Genomic DNA, 22,440 nt, shown 5'->3' with positions numbered 1-22,440 from the left:
AATTAAGCCATTATTTTTACAATGAGTGTAATTAAGGAATAGGTCTGGAAACTGCTGTGTTCTGAGTAACTGGCTCAGCCTTGTAAAGAAAAAAGATGAATCTTCTAAATGTTTCTAAGGTAAAAGCAGCAGTAATCAGCAAGTATGATGGGAGGAATGAGAAACTAACCATAGACTCAGGGGTAGGGAGACAGATGATATCTAAAGAATACCACAGACTGCTGTGTATTGGGGTGCCCAATTTTTCATACAATGTTAGCAACAAAGACTTGTTCATTTTTGATTCAGTAGAATTTTTCAGGGTAAAAATCATGATTAGTAAAATAATGTTTAGTAAAACAAGCGAAGAAATCCCATCAAGTTAACAAATGCACATTATTTTCTTTTAGCAGAAGATGTGTTTAATCTAGAAAAGTCTAGATAAGCAAGTGTTTTGATACATCAAGAAAATTAAATTTATTAATTCCCAAGTAGATTATTTCATTTGGGCTTAGTGAAACTCTCACAGAACCTCTTACTCAGTCACTTCTTGGGGAGAGACTAGCTCAGACTTCATGTTGGATCAGATGCTGTGAGAAGACAGTGAAGATCAGTGCTGTGCTCCCACATAGAAGATGTTGTCTTGCCAGGCAGAATTTTGGAGACTTCAAATTCCCTTGAGACATCATAGAAAAAATAGTGGAACTGTGAACTGTCTCATAACTAAAAGTTTACATTTGTCCAAATGATATAAGGAAGTTCAGTTTGGCTTGACTGAAAACTACTGTATTCAACTTTTAAAATGAAAACTTTCTGATTTTGGATGAAAAGTTAATCCTCAAGTAGTAGGCTGTGAGGTTTTTGTTTGTTTGTTTGTTTGTTTTTTGTTTCAGAGGTGCTGTTCTTCTACTGTCATCTGCTCAAAATGCAGCATTTATGACAAGTGCAAGAGAGTTCTTGAGCAAAGGCATAATCTTAGCTGGACTTGATATTTTGCTCTAGCCATGATAGTCTATGGACAAAAGCCAGAGCCAGAACATAGATCGAGGTAATTTAGTTTATTACTAGCTCATATAGCCCATAAGATTTAAAAAGCTTTGGGCACATGACCACTTCCTCAGATCTTAAAAGGAAAGCAGAGAGAGGATGTGTGAGTAAGTGAAGTTTATGGCATAAAAGAAGGTGTTGGCAACAATATAGTTGGTGATGGACTATTTTAAAAGACAGAAGCAGTTAAAACTCAAACCTTGTCAAGGTGCTGATGGTAGGCTGGTTGCCCCTCCTGTGGCTGCTGTGCATGGGTAGCAGGAAAAGGCTTTTGTGCTCACTTTTTCTGCAAAGGCCAGTGAACTTTGAATTCTCAGCCTCTTTCTGTACTGCTAAATAAAAGAGAGATGGGGAGTTATTTCAAACATGGGTCTACTGACCATTCAGACTGTTTATGCCCCCTGCATGGCCATCTAAATATTTTGTTCTGTGCTGGCTGGCACTTTCCCAGATGTTTTTTGGATGTGGCTCAGAGGGCAGGAGACACCATGACCAGCAGCAGTATTGGGTTTGTTTCCCACCACGAATGCCTCCAGCGCTCTCTCAGCAGGCTTTGCCTTCCCAAACCGCTCATGTCTGCGCGGCACACTGCCAGGCATGCCACATAGTTTCATGCTGCAAAGCACCTCTTTGATGGGCTGTAACACAGGCTTCATTTCAGACACTTTGGAATGAGAAAGCTGCCTTACCCCCATATTAGGTGCATCTTAGGGCCGTAAGGGTGCTAAATAGGGCTGTGGCCCTGTTTCATTTAGTAGTACACTGTGTGGCTTTAATGTCAACTCAGATGTGTCCATAGGCGAGTGGCAGGAGTAACAAACATGTTGTAGATTCATGCCCTTTGTGCTGCATGATAGCTTCTCTATGTATGTAAGAAACCGTTTATATAGCAGCATTCAAAGTTGTGGCTATAAAAGATTCCTAAACTTTTCCAACATACTTGTCTTTGGAAACAAATACGTTTGCTTGAGTGAATAATTTTTAGTCTGTGAGCTGCTTAGGAATTGTTTGCTTAAACTATTATTTCTCAGTGTTTTGCGCTCCCTGTTGCCTTCTCCTTGCTTTGAATGACAGAAAAATCTGAAATGGTTACTCCTACAATCAAGTTTTGAAGAATAATCTTCTAGGAAATAATGAATTCTTTTTTTTTTTTTGGGGGGGGGGGTTATTGTACGCAAATATGGCTACAGGTAACCTTATCTTGCATATTTCAACTGTGAAAATATTTATAAGTCAGGTCTTTACCATTTAACAAGCTTTAATAAGAATGCTATTTAAGTCAGGTAGCCTTCACATCACACATTAGATATGCAATGAAATACAAGCTTGTAAGTCTGAAAGATCACAATAAACATCTTACTCTCATCAACAAAAATCAATTTACTTAGCTTTAGTTTAAGCCTGGTCAAAAATGCAAATGGTATCTATCTCCTTCAAGGGCCAGAGAAACTAGCTTTTTCTAGGCAGATACACAGCTTTGAAAGACATACAATACACAGCTATTCTGTCAAAGGTACAGAGAATTTTAAACAGTTTGGCATTATCATAACTGTATTAAGCTGTGTTTGGTTTTATCATGTTGTGTTCTTTGACATTCTGCTTGGCGTGTGTGTGCTGCCTGTCAATCAGAGAGTCAACATGTCATGAGGGAACTTCACTGCAGAAATGGTGCTACTCGAAGAATTCAGATGAGCTTAAGGAAAAGGAGCAAGGAATGCTTGACAGCTGTGAGGAGAATTTTTGAGGTGAATCTCAGTCTCATTAAGTATATGGTTAAAATCATGAATAGAGAAGGGATGGCAGAGGGAAAGGCTCTGACATACTTCCAAGACTACTTGTACTGGAAATACTTTCTTAAAATTTGTCTACAGTTTTTCACTGGTGAGAAGCTTAGTGAAATGAGTGAGCAGCAATGCATAACAATTTATTTTTAAAGTTAAAAAGGTAGTTCCTGAATTATTTAAAGGATGCACGTATATCTATGTAACTTACACTCAACATGGAGAAAAACAAACTAGGATGAATTCAGCTAAGCTTCCTTTTGTGAACAACTTATGACAAATTTGTCCTATGCTGTGGCTTGGCTGTGGACCTGCAAGGGCCTAATGGTTCCAGAGCTTGCTTGCTATTGTATTTTGCTTAACTTTTTATCAAAACATGTGCCTGGTGCTTGCTTGCCAGTTTGAAGCTGTCCCTGCCTTGTTGGATGCTGCTATCACTGTATCCGTATGAATAAGTCAAGTGGTGGCAGGAGATGTTCCTGGGGCCTGGAACCTGACCAGCTACAGTGGTGACTTGTCTCAGTGGTCCCTGGGGTTGTTTTGCCCTTGCCAGCCATCTCTCAGCCTGTGCTGGGGCCTTCCTCAGGTATTAGCAAAAGGGAAGGACCTGTCCTAACAGGCAATCTGGGTAAGGCCATCTGGTTTGAGAGGGGAAAGGAATTCACTGGTATGGACATGGGCTGGTCCATGGCATTTAGTTTTGATGTCACAGAATGGTATTGCCATGTTTATTTTACTTTTCTGTAGATACCAAGTTTTTCTATACCTACTGGTAAGCTGCTGCTCTGACTCCTTCATTTTCTCCTCCACAGCTTTGGGGATCAAAGTGTGACTCTCGTTCACATTCAGAGGAACGGGGAAGAGAAATACAAGACATTGGCCCTATTTGATAATTATCTAGAGTGCAAGTGATGGTAGTTTCTGCTGCACAGTTACTCTCCAAATCTGGTAGATTAGGAGCAGCTAAAATGGATTGAGGATTGGAGTGGACCTTTGGCTTGGTCCTTCCTCTAACTTCACAGTCATCACAGCGATACGGACATTGCTCTGCCCTGGTGTAAACGGTTACTGTAAGTTACTTCTTCTCCAGGGCTTTGAAAAGGAGAGAGCTGGAAATTGGAATGCAACTATAAAAGCTGCACAGAAGTATTTGCAAGGTTAACGCTGAAGGCAAGTAAAAATCCTGATGTGCTTTATTTGGTCATAGAAAAATTACAATTTAGCTCCAAGACTATGCTAAAGCTGGGTGGTAAATATTTTGATGGAACCTTCTTTGTGGAAAAACAAAGCTCTGGCAAATTAAAAAGCTCTGTGGAACACGCTACAGTACTTACCAGATTTTTGGTTTTGGAGAATTTGAACAAACTAAAATATTAATGCGGTGTTGTAACATTCACTATTCACTCTTTTCTGAATTAATGTTTTGATTTTTTTTTGGACATGATTTTTATTGCAACTTCTTTCTATGTTATGGTATTATGTACTTAAATAGAATATTAAAAAAAAATCAGTTTGAAATCTCTAAATCCCCCAAATTACAGAACTTCAATCTTCAGCATGGCTTTATTAAATTTCAGACAAATAAAGACTGAAAGGAAGATTTGTCTCCTAGATGCTGCAAGTTCTTTCATTTTCCTCATCTTACAGAGACCAGGAACTGTGAAGCTTTGGAGGTGAAAAAACCTGTTTTTTCTTTCCTTTTAGGACCCAAGACACCCTGCAAAGACTATTCCAGTTCCAGGTGACTTCCTGATGCAAATAGACAGGTTTGAACTCCCAGCTTGGAGCAGGCTCAGCTCTTTTTTTGTAAAGACAAGTTAGGTGATACACCTGGGAGCTTTCAGAAGAAGGAAGAGATTTTATTGGTAGTGAGAGATAACTGGCTACAGAAGAGTTACTTCAGAAAAGTGAAAGCAGAACTGAGCTCAAGAACTATTCATTTTAATCAGACTAGTGTTGCTTTAACAAAGCATACTGAGTCTTTGCCGGTTTTGTGATATTTAATTAAATTTGGAAGGCTAGATAGAAAAGGTATGTTTTCCAATTAACCTTTACCTCATTAAAATTTCATTCTAAGTTGTAAGCAGTTCTTTAGAGTACATGCTGTTAAGCACTATCTGGCCATTTTATTTCCTGTTATACTTGCTACTTATCTGAACCTAAACCAGGATAGCTTTCTTTTAAATTCTTACCCTGGGAACATGTATTGCTCTACATAGATCACCACTGATTTATGTCATATTGTATATTTAACACCTGCAGAATATAATCTGATTGAATGTGATTTTTGCATGACATAAGGCGGGATTTTTCTTTGTATCTAAACAGAAGTTGCAGCAGGGATTAATATGACTCATAAAGAGCTAGCATCTCAGAAAAGAAAGCTTTTAAAGAACACAGCCACAAAGCTAAAACACTGGCACTGCTTTTCTTCCACCTGGGAGAAATCTGCCCCAGAACTCTGTATTTGCCTCTGAGTTCTCGGGTATTGTGTATATGGTGTTTTCTTGAACATCTATGATATGTTGAAGTTGCTAAAATTGAAGAGAGAATAGGAGTCTGTTGTAATGTAGTTTGAAACTTTTACGATTTGTGGAGATTTTGCCAATAAGAAGTTGATTTTTTTTTTAAAGCTATTGGCAGAAGTAATCATGAGAAAGCCAAATGTCATTTAAATAGAACGAAACAGTTATGTGTCACCAGCATGATTATGAACTCTGAATAACTGTTGTTTTTGCAACTGCAGTAAATCTGACTAGAATTATGTGTGCCCTGATAACGAACAGATAAGAAATCAGACTAAGATACTAAAAAGCTGTTAATGAAGCACAGAGCCTTATTGAATATAGACCTGGAGGTGGTGCAAAATGTCAAATGCAAGACAGTACTTCAGACCTCTCACAAGATCAGTGGAGCTGGTCTTCCCAAAATGATGGTGTATTACCTTCTAAAATAGTTTTGTTCATTCAAAGCTCATTTTGTTTCAGACCAAAATCTTTTGCAGATAGATTTGGAAGCTTACTACTTTCTTTTTATTTAGACCCAAATCTATACTATACTATAATATTATTCTGAGTATTAAGCTGGAACAAGGAATAGCCATTCACAAATATTTGACTTGGTAGAAAGCTAACACAGGAAAGGGAATTAATGGATTGTGCACAAGGACAAGGTAGCCGTCTTCATCCTAAGACAGATATCTTAGCAATCTTCATCCTTCATTTCCTAAAATCATCTTCCTGGATTGAGAAGGATAAAATTAATTTGTTTAAATTTACTCGTACTGTGAGCAGGTATAACTCCTATTAATACTGATGAGAAATGTACTGAACTTACTGGGGCTGAAGTTACTTAATTCTCCAAAGCAGCTTATATTTCTTTTTCATGGCTGTGATCATTCTCTTCCTCTACCATAATTATATTCCATGCTATATAGGTCTCAGCATTTTATCTTGGAGTTACTCTCCAGAATAATTTCTTCAAGGATTTCTGTGATCACATCAGAAAATTTCCATTGATTTGGCACATGAGAAAGAAAGAAAAAATAATTTTAATGAAAAATTTTAAAATTCTACAGTCTCTCTTCCTTGTTAGGATTATTTATCTGTGTTAAAAACTTGAAAAATACAATTTCGTATTCATAATTGACTCTGTTATGCTCTCAGTTGAACATCATACCTAATTTTAACATTTTGGGATTTTTGGGTAGCATTTCTCAGACAGGAGTTTAACAATAAAGAGTTTTAAACAAAACAGTACTAAAAACACAGGCAATTGCAAAAGGTAAACCACACTTTTATGTTCACTTGAGCCCAAGGTACTTAAAGTCAACCTACTACTGAGTTTCTTGTAATGCAATAAAAATTTTAGTATTACACATGCCTGATTTTCTTCTTACTGTTTTTACGTCTAAGAACCTTTACAATTTTAATGTGTTTAAACTTATCCAAAAGCCCATAACAACATTTCTTTATTTTATGCCCCTTGTGACACATAGGCAATCTTTAGGCATTTTTTCAGGACCTGGGAATTTATGGAAAATAATACTGTGCCCCAGCCCTTGTGAGAGACACATAGCTCAGGTTGCAGAGGGCCAGTCGTGGTCCTTGGCACTGGGTGACCTGCTGGCACCAGCTCATACTGCGAATTGCATGGTGAGAAAAGAAAAGAAAATAAATAATCCTTGCATTTCTTAAGTTAGTTTTCCTTTAGGTTACAGCTTGAGGAGCAGCTTCACATTTAGGTGGAATAGCTGGCCGTCAGTTTATTTCCCTGTGTAACTGCACTGCAGACTTGGTGCCTGCACACAGCTGCCCGTTCCTCTGAAAGCCTTTGGGCTAAAAAAATGTCTTCACACCATCAATCCAAAGTATCCCAGAAACATGGCAGCGCCGATGTCCTGCTTTCGGCTGGGATAGAGTTAGTTTTCTTCCTAGTAGCTGGTACAGTGCTGTGTTTTGGATTTTAGTATAAGAATAATGTTGATAACACACTGATGTTTTGGCTGTTGCTAAGTAATGTTTACACCAGTCAAGGACTTTTCAGCTTCCCCTGCTCTGCCAGGTGCACAACAAGCTGGGAGGGGGCACAGCCAAGATAGTTGACCCAAACTGGCCAAAGGGCTATGCCATACCATATGACGTCATGCTCAGTATAGAAACTGGGGGGAGTTGGCCAGGGAGTAGCAGTCGCTGCTCAGGGACTAGCTGGGCATCGGTCAGCGGGTGGTGAGCAGTTGTATCACTGTTTTTTTTCTTGGGTTTTGTTCCTCTCTCTCTCTCATTGTTTTCCTTTTCATTACAATTCATTATTATTATTATTATTAATTTCAATCATTAAACTGTTCTTATCTCAACCCACGAGTTTTCGTACTTTTGCTCTTCTGATTCTCTCCCCCATCCCACCGGGGGGGAGAGTGAGCGAGTGGCTGTGTGGTGCCTAATTGCTGACTGGGGCTAAACCACGGCAACCTATTAGCTCAAAAAGCCCTGCTTGTGAGTCTTTCTTCTCTAGAACTGTAAAGGGGGAGAGAAGACAGCATGTTTTTGGCACAGGAGCTTTTCACAGGAGCTGTCTGGGAGGTTCTTAGCTGTCCCCATAGCTGCACTGGTAGCAAAGTGGTGCAGCCTCCTCTAGTACCCTAACCACTCTCTGTATAGAAAACATCACAGAAAAAAAGATTTCATGCCAGGGAGGGTGAGTGTTTAGCCAGCTTGCTTTTCTTCCTTGCTGTTCAGTCTGCAACATTGGTAACCTCCATGACTGTTACCACACTCTAAAGTATCTGGCATTTTTACCTGGAAATGCACCTCAGGGTATCCTGTGGTGTGGAAGAAATCAAGATTCTACTAAAGAATCCCAGAAAACAGAAAAAAATCCAAAAAATTCCATATGCCAATTCCATAGGTTAAAAATCCAGTGTGTAAATAAACTGAGGCTTAATATGCAATTTTAAGACTTGGTGGTTTTTAAGACAAGCCATGAAGTTTTTAGAACTGACTTGTCACCTCTGAAAGATCACTGTTGGCAGGTAGCCAAATAACGGGACCATTACAACAGTATGCGAAATAAGGGCTTACTAAAGTCTGCTCTGGTCACTGAGGATATTTTCTTGATGGCTCCCTCAGCCTGACCCAGCATCCTCGATGTTCCTGAAGGATCCAGCAGGACATGAAAAGTCTATAGACAGCCTTGGTTCCTAATAAGCTTTTGTAAAAAAAACCTGGGTAAAGTCTGAGTAACAAAGCGATGACTCAGGCCCATGTCTAGCTTCTTAGGACCGACTGCAGTGCTCCAGACAACCGGTGTAATGTGAGTCCCTACAGCAGATCTCAGCACGTGTGGCACCAGGCTGACAGTGGACTGCCTGCCTAACGCATCCCAAATGAAAAGGCAGCTCACCTGTCAGCAGAACACATGCACTGCCTATATGCAAGATATTTTATAGCTAGGGGTGGACCTAGCTGTTTCAGAGAAGGTTACTCCTCTGAAGATGGGGTTACTGGACTATCCACACGTATTGTTGCTACTTTCACTAGCTAGTCATCAAGTCAACAAGAAAAGCTGTGTTGAGATTTCTGCCTCATAAATCCTCTTTGCTTGTTTGTTTCCTTTCGACATAAATCCAGCAAGGACTTTTTTGGTTTTACTTTTCTTTAAATGCTGATACTTTTCAACCATATGGGGCCCTGATCCTGCCTCAAGTCACAGGAAGCTGCAATAATGTAAATGTAGGTGTTCTTAGGAGTATTTCTATTCGCTAGAGACTGAAACATATCTGCAAACCCACATAATGTATTGTTTTAAATCAGAATTATGCTAGAGGACTCCGATGTTGTCTAAAGCATCTAGAAAGCAGAGAATTCTATGTTTTTTTACATTTAGTAGTCTAATGGGATTCCTTGACTGTTTGAAGGCAAATGGGTCTGGGATGATTTCTTAAGTAAACACAGACTTTACTTTGGGATTGAAATTATTTTTTTTGGAAACTATAATATTAGGACTATGGTATTGACACTGACAATTAAGATAAGCAACATCCTTTGCACAGAAATTTAATGAAAAGAATTGCTATGATGTATTTCAAAATTACGGTATGATCACTTCTTTTCATTCTTTATAACCATTACATGGCATATTTTTCCAGAGGTGCTACCTAATTATGTTGTAATTAAAGTGATTCATCAAATAGAACTGAAGACAAAACTGGTAATCAGTGAGTCTTTTCCATTCACAGAATCTGTAAAAAAGGTGTATCTTGTAATTAGTTTACAGATGTTTACGTTAGAACAAGTAAATCAAAATTATAATAATTTTTCTTCTCATCATCTGGTAGAATATTTTAGCATATATTTGCAGTGCATAACAATGGCTTTTATGGGTGCGACATTCCATAAATTATCAGCGTAGCCACAATAATAATAACTATTCAGAGTATAGAAAATGTAGCCTCTTACTAAAGGTAATGAATAAGACCAGGTTTTAAGTCCAGAGGCAATATCAGAAGCTTATTTCTGTTTGTACACACTATGTATAACAGAAACATCAACTATTTATTGTTTGTGTTGATTGAGTTTACTTTCCTGTGTAAAGTTGAGTAAATACTACTGGAAAACCAAATACTGCCATACACAGTATATTGATTAAAAGTGCACCTTCTTGGGAATATTTACAGGCTTCAGTTGTCTTTCTGCTAGAAGGGTTTGACCATGCTTCTAATTTCACTGGCTATAATCACTCAGCTTTGGGTAACTGAGAAAAATGGGTTCGTTTCTCCCCTGAGGTGCTCAATTGCAAAAATCTGAATAGACTTAACTTCTGAGTGCTGTGTACACCGAGCTGTAGTTTTGGCCCATTGCTCTGCACATGTAGTACAGAAGAAAGAGCAGCTGTCTGTCACTGCTGTTTTGGGAATGCCCCTAGCACACGCGAGTCTTGCGTGCACGCACATAAACACGCGTGCACACAGGCTGGTGGGCTATGGGTCTGCCCGCTTCTCCTGTTGGGACCAGTAAAAGGCACACACTGGGATATTTGATCGCACACCATGGCTATAGCGTGGAGCCTTCTGGCGTGTCCTGGTGGCAGAATAACCTTGGGGATTAGAGCACCTGTGGAAATTGCTGCCACATTTCTCTCCCCTACACCCTGGACCAAAGACAGACTGAACATCGGAGAGTGGTAGCTGTACCCTGGCCCCCTCCTGTCCTCATGCCTGACACCAAATGAGTGCAGCAGAGCTTTTTCAGAGAAAAGGAAAACTTAACTGAGATATCTTTTTTGTTTTGACTGCTGGAAGTATATTTAGCCTAATCATGCTTAAAGCAGGTAATGATGAGCCATCCTATTTATTTATGGAAATTGCTTTCTGCTGGAAAATAAATCTGTTTTCCTTCTGAGTACAGGCCCAAGCCCAGCCTATTTCCATCACTCACTGTGCTCCCCTATATTTATCCACCCCCACAATCTATTTGAAGCTACAACCATTTGTAGGACTCTTCTTATCTTCCCAGACTTTGCAAAGACTGTCTGGAGAAACAAAACAGCTTAAGTAAGCTTTGTTTAGGGTCTCCTTTTTTCCTATTTATTTGTTTAAAGAACATTTGGCTGAAATCTAACTTTTGCTCTTTTACAGCTGTTTCTGCTCTTTCAGTAGCAACAAATCTTTCATTTTGTGACAAGCTATTTCCAGGACAACCCGTTATGATATGACAGAAAATTACAGCTTAAGAGCGGAGGAAAGAGAAGGAGCAGATGATATCTCACAACCTCACAAACAAATCCTGTTGTCATGAAAAGTATGCCTATTAATAGCTATAAAGATGAAGGAAAACAGATACGTTTTACAATTTTAAAAGGCTGGTTGCTAAGCTGAAGATTTTCCTAAGGACTTTGAGCTGCTTTTTGATAGTGATAAGTCACTGTCAGTTCTGAAAAATGTCTGGCAATAGGCACTGAAGAAAAAGATACAGCATAGGCAGACAGGGAACACTATTGAAGCTTAATCACATGCAAATTGGAGATTAATAGATTACAGCTGACTTCAGTGCATGTGAGGAATACGGTGTAAAGTCTTAATGTATCTTAAATTTTAATTCCACATTAATCTCTTGGTGTGGATCATTCTTAAAAAGAAGATCTCAGAATTGGGAAGACAGACCAAAGAAGCCTCAACTTCTCTGCTAATGAAATCAATAGAACCATTTACAAAGTTGGGGGTTTTGTTACATACACATCTTTCCCTTAGAAGAGGTTAAAAAGCATTCCCAAAGATTACTTGCCCAGTAGGGTCTAGAAGAAGTTGCGGGATCTTTGGGGGCCACGACTGAAGTGGGATGTACTGTGCATCCAGCTGCCCAGGCCATGCTGGTCTGAAACTCTGCTGCACTTGCTCTGTCTGGGATTGGATGCTCATGCCCTTGCCAAGCACCACATCTACTTTAGTGATGAGTTGAGTGTCCCTATCCAGATACTGTTTAGGGGCAGAAGTCAAAGTAACATGCTGTTGTATTTGCAAGGCATCAGCTTCCTTTATTTTATTATTAAGATACATGGAAGACAGTTGCTGATTGTTACTTAAAGTATGGGCTGCAGGTGTTTGCAGCACCACATGAACCCTCCTTTACAGTTTTATCTCTGCCATGGATTCACAGGAATACAGACCTTAAGCCAGAAAGGACCATGATGATAAATGATCTGTTGTACAATTTTGAAAAAAATCCTTTGCTGCTTTGTGCCCCCTCTGCCCATCTGTGACATGATGGTAATCAGAGGCTAAGTTCAACTTGATATTTTTCAAGGAAACATTTTTCATATCCCCAAATGTAGTGGGACAGAGTTCTTTCTTTTTTAGTTGCCACTCATGTTAAATAATTGGTGGGAGGTAGGTACTTCCTCGCGATACTAAGAGGTTAGTCCTTGGTGCCTAACCCAAGTTCAACCTACTTTGAAAATTTGAATACAGTGACTTTGGTGAGGGCAATATTGTTATAGAGACAAGCAAACTGTGCAGACAGCCTTGACCTGGATACATACTTTTTGTGCAACCTTGGTCATACTACTTTAACATCCTTTTCCCCTCCATTATTTCAATTTATAAAATGAGTGCAAATGTTGTTTCTTTCTTGTATCAGGATGAAAACTGTTTTTATGTAGTAGTAGACCATATGGGACAGATCCTTAGCTCAGGAAAATAAGGGATGTCCCATTGCTGATTTATGCTAGCTGAACATCTATTTCCTGAAGTAGAAAATATTTATCCATAGAATGCTTTCTCCGTCACTGGTAAATGTATTAATGGATTTTTCTACTCCAATTTTGACTTACTCTTCAACCCTGATATGTAATTAGTACTTAAATCAATTTTTTAAAGTTTTTAAAAATAATTTTTTGCTAGTTCCAGAAATTCAGATTTTCTGAATTCAGAAACAGACGTATTGTCTAAAATAATAAAAAAGGATAAATTTAGGCCAACTGACCAGCATTCAGTGGTCAAAGGGAAAGATTCTTATTTATACAATAGCATTTCACACAATTATCAGTAAATTGTTTTTATATTATATGACTAGTACTATGTCAGTTGTGTGATCACAAATAAAAGAATTGTAATTATTCTGTCTTTTATACAAAAATGAATGCAATAAAGAGATTATGTACATATTCTTTCATAGCAAGAATAGCTAATAAATTACCAACCGCAGGAGTCTGTCAGCTGGATACAGGATGCAGCATTCATTTTTGTAAATAGTTCACCAGTATGTCAACTGCCAGTCTGACACAGAGAGAACTGGACAGTATTTTCCTCAAAAAACTTTATTTCCTTGAATGAAATCCTGGGCAAAATGTTATGTGGGAGCTGTGTTGGTAGGGAAGGAAGATAACCCCCTAAAATGGACTACTCACAGGTGTTATTTACAACCAGAAGCTACTCTAGGAGAAAATTTCTATTGAAAGCTAAAATGGTATTGTGGTTATTACAATAGCCATTTTCTTCAGTGTATAAAAAGATAGCTTAAAAGGCATCTTTTAAAATACTCTTCCTTGACAAAGAAATGAGTGTGTAGAGTTAAATAGACCTGCATTTTCCTCCATGTTGTAGACAGAAATTGTAAATATATGCAATTATCTTCCTTGCAAGCACAGGTTCAGCATATGTGAGGAGCTACAGAGTTGAAAAATGGTATAGCACTTACATCTGTTTGGGAATGACAGGAACGTTAAGAAGGAGACCGATAGGACCCAGTCCTCAGCTGGTGTAACCTGACAGAGCTCCACTGAAATAAATGGAGCTATTATGATTCATGCCAGCAGAGGAGCTGGTCAATAAGTGCATTGCTTTGAGACTTGAGCTTTTCTAAGATTACAGTAATTGTTAAGTGCTGTGGATATTTTATTTTTTCTTCAGGACTACATATATATATTTATATCTTCTGTGACCCACTTGGCATCCTATGATATAAAAAAAATAGAAAAAAGTTTTAAAGCTTTCTAATCTGTCAGTCCTCAAGTCCTTTTTCGGGCAAAGCTCTTAGCACTCAGACTTCGGTGAGCTTTCAGCCTCATTACAAACTCACACTCTGTGTGGAAACGAGCAATTTGCTGTGCATGCAAATGTGCGCTGAAGCTGGTCACTCCTTCTAGTGGGCTGGACTGGATTCACCATTTCACTTTCACGACCCAGAAGTGAAATAGTGCACTGAAGTCTGCCAAATACCTTATTGCATGCTGACCTGGTAGGTGTGCTTTTAGCAACCTGCTCTACATTACCAGCATCGATTCTCCAAGAAGGTGTCTAACTGTTTGTAATTTTTAAGTATTCTTGTGCCTCAGTTGGAAGTATCTCAATTTCTTTTCATCTTGCCTCTTCTCTTTTCAACAAAAAGACTGCAAAAATGTATCTGGGGCCAAAAGGTTTCACACAGATCCTTATCAATGGCAGCTATCAATGACAGGACATAATGGCCCTGTATGCCAGTACCCCAATATTGTCTCAGTCAACCATATTCCAATGAATGTTGACCTGTGTAAGGCTGTGTGGGGACAGATTTAAAATAAAAAGTTTACATATGTTCCTTACATACTTTACATGCTTCTAAAATTCATAGAATTGCAAAGAAACAAAGTTGTTGAAATCCTGAGTAACTCAGATTTTGAACACATCATCATGGATAATGAATACTTCTGATTAGGCTTTTGTGCCTCTGGAGGTCACTGTTGTTTTGCAATAATATAAACGATGTTATATGACAAAGCAACAAATGAAATTTGTGTAATCGTCACCATCTTATGTTTGTTAAAAAGTACAAGGCTGAATACACTAGAAATCTAAGAGATACCATTATTTCAGTGTAAGCGATGAACAGCTGAACATGTAAAATAATGCTTACTTCAGTTTAATATTAGGTAAAAAGGAAAAAAGCCCTATACAGTTCTTCCTAGATAAAAATCAACTTCTCTGGTGTTCCAAAATGTGTTCCTTCGGAAGGGCTTAAAATGGAATATGAGCCTTCATTGCCCTGATGTGGCCATGTCAGATTGTGTCAAGGATAAATATCGGTTTATTTGAGTCAGATGCAATGGGGAAATGTGTGAGGAGGAGATGGGTAAGTGTCAAGGACCATGCACTACTGTTGCTGCTCACGACTGCTCAGGAAAGGAGTGGAGCTTGCTTTTCCCCAGTAAATCTGTTATGCATTTGTTACAAAATTGGGAGCAAAAAGAAGGAAGGGCAAAATCATACCTTTTTTCTTTTACAGTCTCTCTCACAGCTAACAGTTCTACCTTCTGGAAATATATATAAAATTAATTGAGATTTGGCGATTAGGGAGGGTATTTTCAGAATCATAAATTGCTGCAATTACCCCAGTTATTTACAATAAAATGGGATGTCTGTCTGCACTGTGTGCAGAAAGTCTTCCTTGGAACAAGCAAGATTTGTTAGAGACTTGTAGGGTTAGTGGGGTGTGACAGAGAAATAAATAAGAGAGTGTACAATTTTCTAAATGTCTCTGATCTTTGGTTTTTGTTGACAATTCAATGGATTAGAGTGGCTGCCTTTGGTTTGAAGTATCCAATACTAAATAAAGATGGAAATGGACCATTTCCATGAAAAAACAGAATATATTTTATTTTTTAGAATCCTTGCATTTCATTTGGTCTCAATCTGAATAGGAAATTTTACCTGAAGGTCTAGGACTTAGTGATCAGGAAACACACCGGCATCCTGTGTTTTTGAAGTCAGTGGCCATTGACTTCAGTTTGGATAGGATTTCTTCTTTACAAATGGATCTCACAGGATCCCACTCTCAGTCAGAGTCCCACTGACTTCCATGAGCAATGATTTAAGGTAGTCGAGCTACTTTAGAAGTAGACTAATATGTGTTCCAGTGTCCTGGTTTTGACTGGGATAGAGTTAATTTTCTTCCTAGTAGCTGGTACAGTGCTGTGTTTTGGATTTTAGTATGAGAATAAAGTTGATAACACACTGATGTTTTGGCTGTTGCTAAGTGGTGTTTACACTGGTCAAGGACTTTTCAGCTTCCCATGCTCTGCCAGGTGCACAAGAAGCTGGGAGGGGGCACAGCCAGGACAGTTGATCCAGACTGGCCAAAGGGCTATTCCATACCATATGGCGTCATGCTCAGTATAGAAATGGGGGGAGTTGGCCGGGGGTTAGGGATCGCTGCTAAGGGACTGGCTGGGCATCGGTCAGCAGGTGGTGAGCAGTTGTATCACCTTTTCCCCCCCCCGTTTTTTGTTCCTCTCTCGTTCTCTTGTTTTCCTTCTCATTACAATGTATTATTATTATTATTATTTTTGTTCCAATTATTAAACTGTTCTTATCTCAACCCACGAGTTTTCTTACTTTTGCTCTTCCGATTCTCTCCCCCATCCCACCCGGGGGGGGAGGGTGAGCGAGCGGCTGCGTGGTGCTTAATTGCTGACTGGGGCTAAACCATAACATCGGTATGTCCGAAGTACTCTTTGCTATTATTCCTCAGCTAGACCAGAGCAAATGTATTAAAACATTCATATACTGTAAAGAAGATGCTGCTCTTAGACTGTATCTTCCTCTTCCCAGTAGCAGGATGCTAATGTCACATCACGCTGTGTGGGCGGGTTTTCATTCTTTTCTCTATTTTAAGCCTGCAGACAAATATCTTACACATTTCTTTTATGGTTTCAAACTGCTACCATTACAAGCCTGATTAATAAGGCTTTATGAGCTAATTAATATGGCTTTATCTATATGAGCTTTTATCTTTACGTGCCTGATTGCTACAGTAATTCTATAACATTACAGGAAGCTATTTATTTTCAAATTAGCGGTGTCACCACGACCTTTTACCACATGGATAAGTCAAGGTTCTGGCCTGCCAGGTACATAGAGGGTAGCTCAAAGTGTTCAGTGCTGGTTGTAAATTAAAGGCTGTTGAGAGTATGTGATGGTCTCTGTTCCTTGATGTGTATGCAGCAGTTTATTCTCCCAAACATAACTGACGATGGAATTCTCAAACACTGGAAAGATGAATGAAACAAGCAATTTCTAAAGTAGTAATGGCAGTAAGAGCATTAATGGATGTGCTTACTGTGGAGTGTGTGCCTGGGCCAGTCCCTGATGTTTCCTGTGGCTGGATCTCCTGGCCACCCAGGGACACCTCCGGTCCTTCCAGTTACTCTACCCAAGATCCTCTGCAGGGTGTGTTTTGGGTGGTCATATCTCCAGGCTGATGTGGATCTCCATTTCTGATCTGTGGTTCCCCCAAGCCTAGTATCTGCACCGACTCACTGGGCAAAACACTGAAAAGTCCAAGCGCAAAGGAACAAGACAGATACTTATATTACTGTAGTACATAAGGCCTCAGTAGAATATGGGTTAAGCTTGGCTCTTGGTAGTTAAGCTTGGGTTAAGCTTGGCTCTTTTGAGCCTCTCCCTTCAAAAAACTTAAAATCTCAGCAGTAACAAAAAGAGACAGGTTAGAGTAGAGCCACTGAAGAACAATAGTTCTGTTTTGTCATGACCGTGACTTCAGCATTTGTTTGCATTCAAATGTATTCAAAGATGCTTGTGGGGGGAATTATTTAGAAGTATTTATTTTCTGATATTGAAACCATCCGGCTTCTCAGGTCTTTTCCTTTGAAATGACTGGACCTCATCAATAGCAAGATGCCACCACAAATATTTAAACTTTAAGAAAATGCATTATTTTGATGAAAAAATAATCTCTAGTAAAGAAACTTAAAGGAAGCACATTGATTTTGGAAGGCTATTGGAAAACCTGGGAAAATGGAACTTCAGTCTCCTAAGTTTCAGTCCAAAGTCTTATTTTCTGACAAAGATGTTTTCCATTTAAACATTTTTCTTCCCCTCTCAGTTCAGCCTGCATGGCTGATTTTTTTCATGACTTTTTGCTTCATCCACACAAATTTGAAAGACTCTGCTGCTTTCCAGGCTGCAGTTCAGATAGTGATTCTCTGGAAAATTTTTAGCTTGTATTGGTAACTCAGATAATTTAAAACACAACAATAATATTAGTTGGAAATAATAAATATTACAATTATACTACTTATATAAGAAAAACATTTTTCTACTGTAGTTTCAAAGTTATGGATAAATAACTTAAAAAAAATCATTAGATTTGTTTCACAAGCAGTTTTGATTTGGATTCTTCAAAAGTGCATAAAGTCTGATTTCTGTTAGAGTTTGAACTGATCAGACTTCCTTCCATTAATGTTAAAATATCAAGTACTGGACTATTACACAAAGGGATTAAAAACTGTAGTGTGTCTAGGGGAAAATATTCACAAAAGGATGGAAATGAATTTATGTGGTATTTGTGTAACTATCATACATGCTTTCAAAGGATTTCTATTGTAATTCAAGATTAGTTGAGCATAAGTTAATGGACTCTTAAAGTATTACCCAAAGCTTATTATGAAAGACTATAGGAGCCTCTTTTTAAAATGTTTTTTAATAATATCAACTACAAGGTCCCTGAAGACGTGATATTTCTAGGCTTAGTATTTCTTCATCAAATATTAAAATAGGTCAAGCAATTTTGTTTCAGTTCCTTTTCTGCTCATTCTGCTGCTGTAGCGTGCATACCAAGTAGAGTGTATTATGTAGATTTACCAACTGTTGAGTTCCCTGCTTTGTTTCATTATACTGTTTATTTTGTAATCTATACTGAGAGTGGAAGAACTACAATTGCATGCTGAGGAAACCTGATATTTACTAATTCCATAAAGTTAAGGTCATCTTCCAAAGCAATGGGAGAATAAATTAATTGATCAGAATTCAATCTTGCAGATGCAGGTAAGCTGTAATGAAAAGACTGACATGAGAACAGATGACTCAACAAGGTTCATAGTTGCATGATTAAACTACTAATAGCTTATAGTATGAATAACAGTGTAACTCTGTGGATCAAATTGTGTGTTTCCCAGGGAATATTTGCGCTTGCCAATTAGAATTTGGCTCAATTGAGGGCCTCTAAATTTTCTTCTTAGGGCCTAGTAGTCAAAGACAACCCCCAAAATGCAAATCTTCCCACGCTGCTTTTCAGATGAACAATTTTCCACACCCCTTGCTTTGTTTCTGAGCACGAACAGGTATGTAGCATGTTTAAAGCTTAGTCCCATCAATCTGGCATTAAGTTCTGTACAAAGTTTCACAAACACTAGGCAGGAATCAGACAGAATAGGACAATGTAAACACAGTGAATTATCAATTATAAACTTAGTTTTGGTGAAGTATAAAGGAATGTGACCCTTCAGACCTCTTTTATTTAAAAACTGAAAGTACAAAGTAGTGCACAGAAATGACATGTTTAAAGTGGACATTTAGAATAGAATTAAAATATTTTGATGTTTTAAAAATGAAGATGCACACATTTTTATAGATGGCATGGAAAACAGATTCTTAGAGCATAAACTGCAGTAAAGACATGAAAGTGCATGACTTTATAAGCTTATAGTTCATCAATAACATTGTTAAATGAGTTTTCATACCTTTTGTTATACAGTAGCAAAATGCTACTGTCACTGATTTCATCAAAAGCAAGATCTGGCAGCAGAACTGTTGCTGAGCAATACATAAGGTTAAAGAAGCATTTGGCATGTTTGGTTTTGATTTTAAGCAATCTAATATTCAGCAACTCAACAACTTAGGAGGCTGACTTTTTTGGCTTGAAAAATGTTGCAGGGCTTTTATAGAGCAATGTCCTTGATCCAGGAGCAAGATCCATGAAAGAGTATGTCAAGTGTAGTTTGGAGTCTGCAGACTAAAATTATCCATGAGTCTTTGATTTGATTTTGATGCCAGAGACAATCTTTGCTCTGATATCCATGCCAAAGACTGTCAAGCCCTTGTCAAGTAAAAGCAAGATCGTGTGTTTCAGCGTGCCCCTTTTGACAATACTGGTGTATCATTATCTTGGTTTACCTTTCTTCTGTGTATGTGATTCTGTTTCTAGCAATTTAAAATACTTATCATGATTTCAAAGATGCCTTATTGCTAATGATATATTTCAAGATGAGCTGCTAGCTATTCTGATTGAATTTCTCAGGGTATCACTTTGAACAAACTTAGGTTTATTGGTTTTAGTAGCTTGCTGAGGAATAAACTTCGTGATTATCCTCTTGTCGTTCAAATCAGTCTCAGATTTATTTCTGCTCCAGGCAGTGCAAAATACAAGACAAAATAAGACTCATTTTTTGAATGGTGACTGTGAGCAGTAAAATAAAACAGTCATTCCTTAGGAAAGGACTTGATCCAACATCCCTGCAAGTGACTGCAATGCGTCTTTTGACTTGCAGAATTTTGGATCATGGTGTAAGTATGCAGACTCAAAGAGCTAACAATTTCTACAACTCCCTGTCTTTTTACTACCTGCTTTGTTACCTCTTGGTTGCAAATTGTGGCCAAGATTGCATATCAAGAGCTTTTGTGAAAGGATTATAGTTCCTCATTTATGTGAAGTATTTTGCAAATTTCTGGTGGCTCTAAAATAATTAATGATTGCAAGATAGAAAAGCGAATAACCGGAATGCTAATAACTGCAACTTCATTTTTTAATCAAATTTTAAATATTAGAAATTTGCAAAACTGCTTTTGCAAATGAAATTGCCCCATCTCACTGGCTATAATAATCCTGCTCAATTATGGTAGTGCTAAGACATACACATTTATCAAGTTTAAATAAATGTGCTTAATTCTTCAAAGGCTTTGTGTAATTGCTTCTAGATTTGCCATCAGCTGTACTTGTCTTTGTGATTGTATCTGTACTTGGTATGTTTTCATGTTGTAATTGTATGGTAATTGATTGTGATTGTATCTATGAGTTTTTTTATGCAGTAATTTTGAATGGCAATTTTCTGATTGTACCTTTGCTGGAAATTTTAGTACTACTTTTTCCCAGAATGTACTTGCTAACAAGCAATTCACATAGATCAATATATACTGGACTGAAAATTATATAAATACAATGGGAGGGCATTTCCACAAAGATAACACATTGTGAATTATAAAAGTGAGTACTTTAGTTTTTTATGTAATGGTCAGTATAATCTGCACATAAAAAGTGCTTCAACATGAGGTTTACATTGTGATTAAACTCAAATAAAGGATGCTGTGAATATGATAGCAATTTATATCACATTTATTCTCCATTAATTAGTTCTGTATCACCATGTCAAGTTTCACTGTATTAATAGCCTCATAACTGGCATATGTAAGGCTGAGCCCTCTTGCCAAGACCCAGCATAGACAGGTGGACTAGGAGAAGGAAGACTTGCAAGACTTTTTAGAATATTATCTTTTCCTTTTCCTTATTAGACAGGTTCTACATATGCATATTATGCAGCCTCACTGCTGAATAAGAAAGTGGAGTATCTACATAGTAAAGTACTGATTAACAGAACAGTTAGGATGCCACATCAGACTGATCAGACTGGCCCAAGTCACATCTTATCATCCTGAGCTCCTTCTTGGTACCAGCAGTTTCCCTATATCTGTAAAGATAGACATCAATTTTCTCTATAACAAAGAAAAATTTTGTTGCAAATTCTGCTTTTGTTAGCAAAAATGCTACAGCCTAAGCATAGCCTTTAGGTATTTCTGGTGAGGATTTGGTACGCCTCCCAGAAAATGGGGGTGATCAGTTTGTGAGTAAAGGACTGAAAACTTGTGGGCCACAGAGTTTGACTCTAAATGATCAGGTTTTTCCTGGAAAGCTGTCTTGCTGCTCCTCTTTGGGAGAGATTGGGAATGTCTTTTGTGTTTGAATATATTGCTTAGGGAAAATGTCTTGCATGGATTTTTGTGTCAATACACTGATTTTGACTTTTTGGTTTCAGACTATCGAGCTGCAGTGATCCCCAAGAATCTGGGCAAGGATCTGACCATTTTGTAAAGGGATCAGAGACATATCCCCCATGAGGCAACTGTAAGAAAGTTGGGGCTGTGCCACAAGAGTTCTGGAGACCTGTGGCTTGCTCTGGAGGAGCTGGGTGGAGGGGAAGAAGTGACTAGGTGGGTTAGTGTGTCCCCTTGCCATCACCTCTCCAACTCCTTCCACTCCCTGGGCAGCCTCAGCAGCAACAGGCTATGCAGGAAGGAACTGTCGATCCCAGCGCTGCCACAGACATAAATAACTCCTGTATCCTCCAACACTGTCAAGGCAAGCTGCCTGTCTTCCTTTCTGTCTTCCAGTCCAGATAATTGCTTACATTGCCTGGACATAACATCTGCACAGGCTGTAGTAAATAAAAAGTTTTCATTTGGGGGCTGATGAAAAAAAAAGACTGTAAGCAATACTGAGAAAATGGATTTTTAATGGATTTTTATTTTTGGAAGTCAAACTAGAAATTTATCCCCATAAAAAATGATTCTTGTTGAACCAAAACCAACTTTTTGGAAACATGAAAAACACTTTAAAAATCCTACAACAGTCCTACAATTATTTTAGATTAAACTCATGCTTTGCTTGAAATGACTTTATCATATTCAGTTGTTTTATTTTCAGATTTTTAACACTTTTACATGAACATTTTTCTTTAGCTTAAGTAAATTATGTAATAATTAATTCTAGTTCCAAATGAAGAACTGAAAACTGTCATCACCATAAAATACTGC

The 22,440-nt window shown here is 38.2% G+C and overlaps 1 long non-coding RNA gene across 1 annotated transcript in view; it reads left to right on the top strand.

Annotated features, from left to right (window-relative positions):
- Nucleotides 1-22,151, top strand: part of LOC140647548 (uncharacterized) — a 94,803-nt gene extending 72,652 nt beyond the window's left edge. The window contains exon 3 of the long non-coding RNA XR_012040825.1: nucleotides 21,663-22,151. This is a non-coding gene — a long non-coding RNA (uncharacterized lncRNA). The remainder of the gene's footprint in view (nucleotides 1-21,662) is intronic.
- The last annotated feature ends 289 nt before the right edge of the window (nucleotides 22,152-22,440 follow it).

The sequence above is a fragment of the Ciconia boyciana genome, chromosome 2 (assembly GCF_034638445.1).
Source record: "Ciconia boyciana chromosome 2, ASM3463844v1, whole genome shotgun sequence".
In the NCBI taxonomy this organism is placed as follows: Eukaryota; Metazoa; Chordata; class Aves; order Ciconiiformes; family Ciconiidae; genus Ciconia; species Ciconia boyciana.
This window is presented reverse-complemented; position numbering and strand designations above follow the sequence as displayed.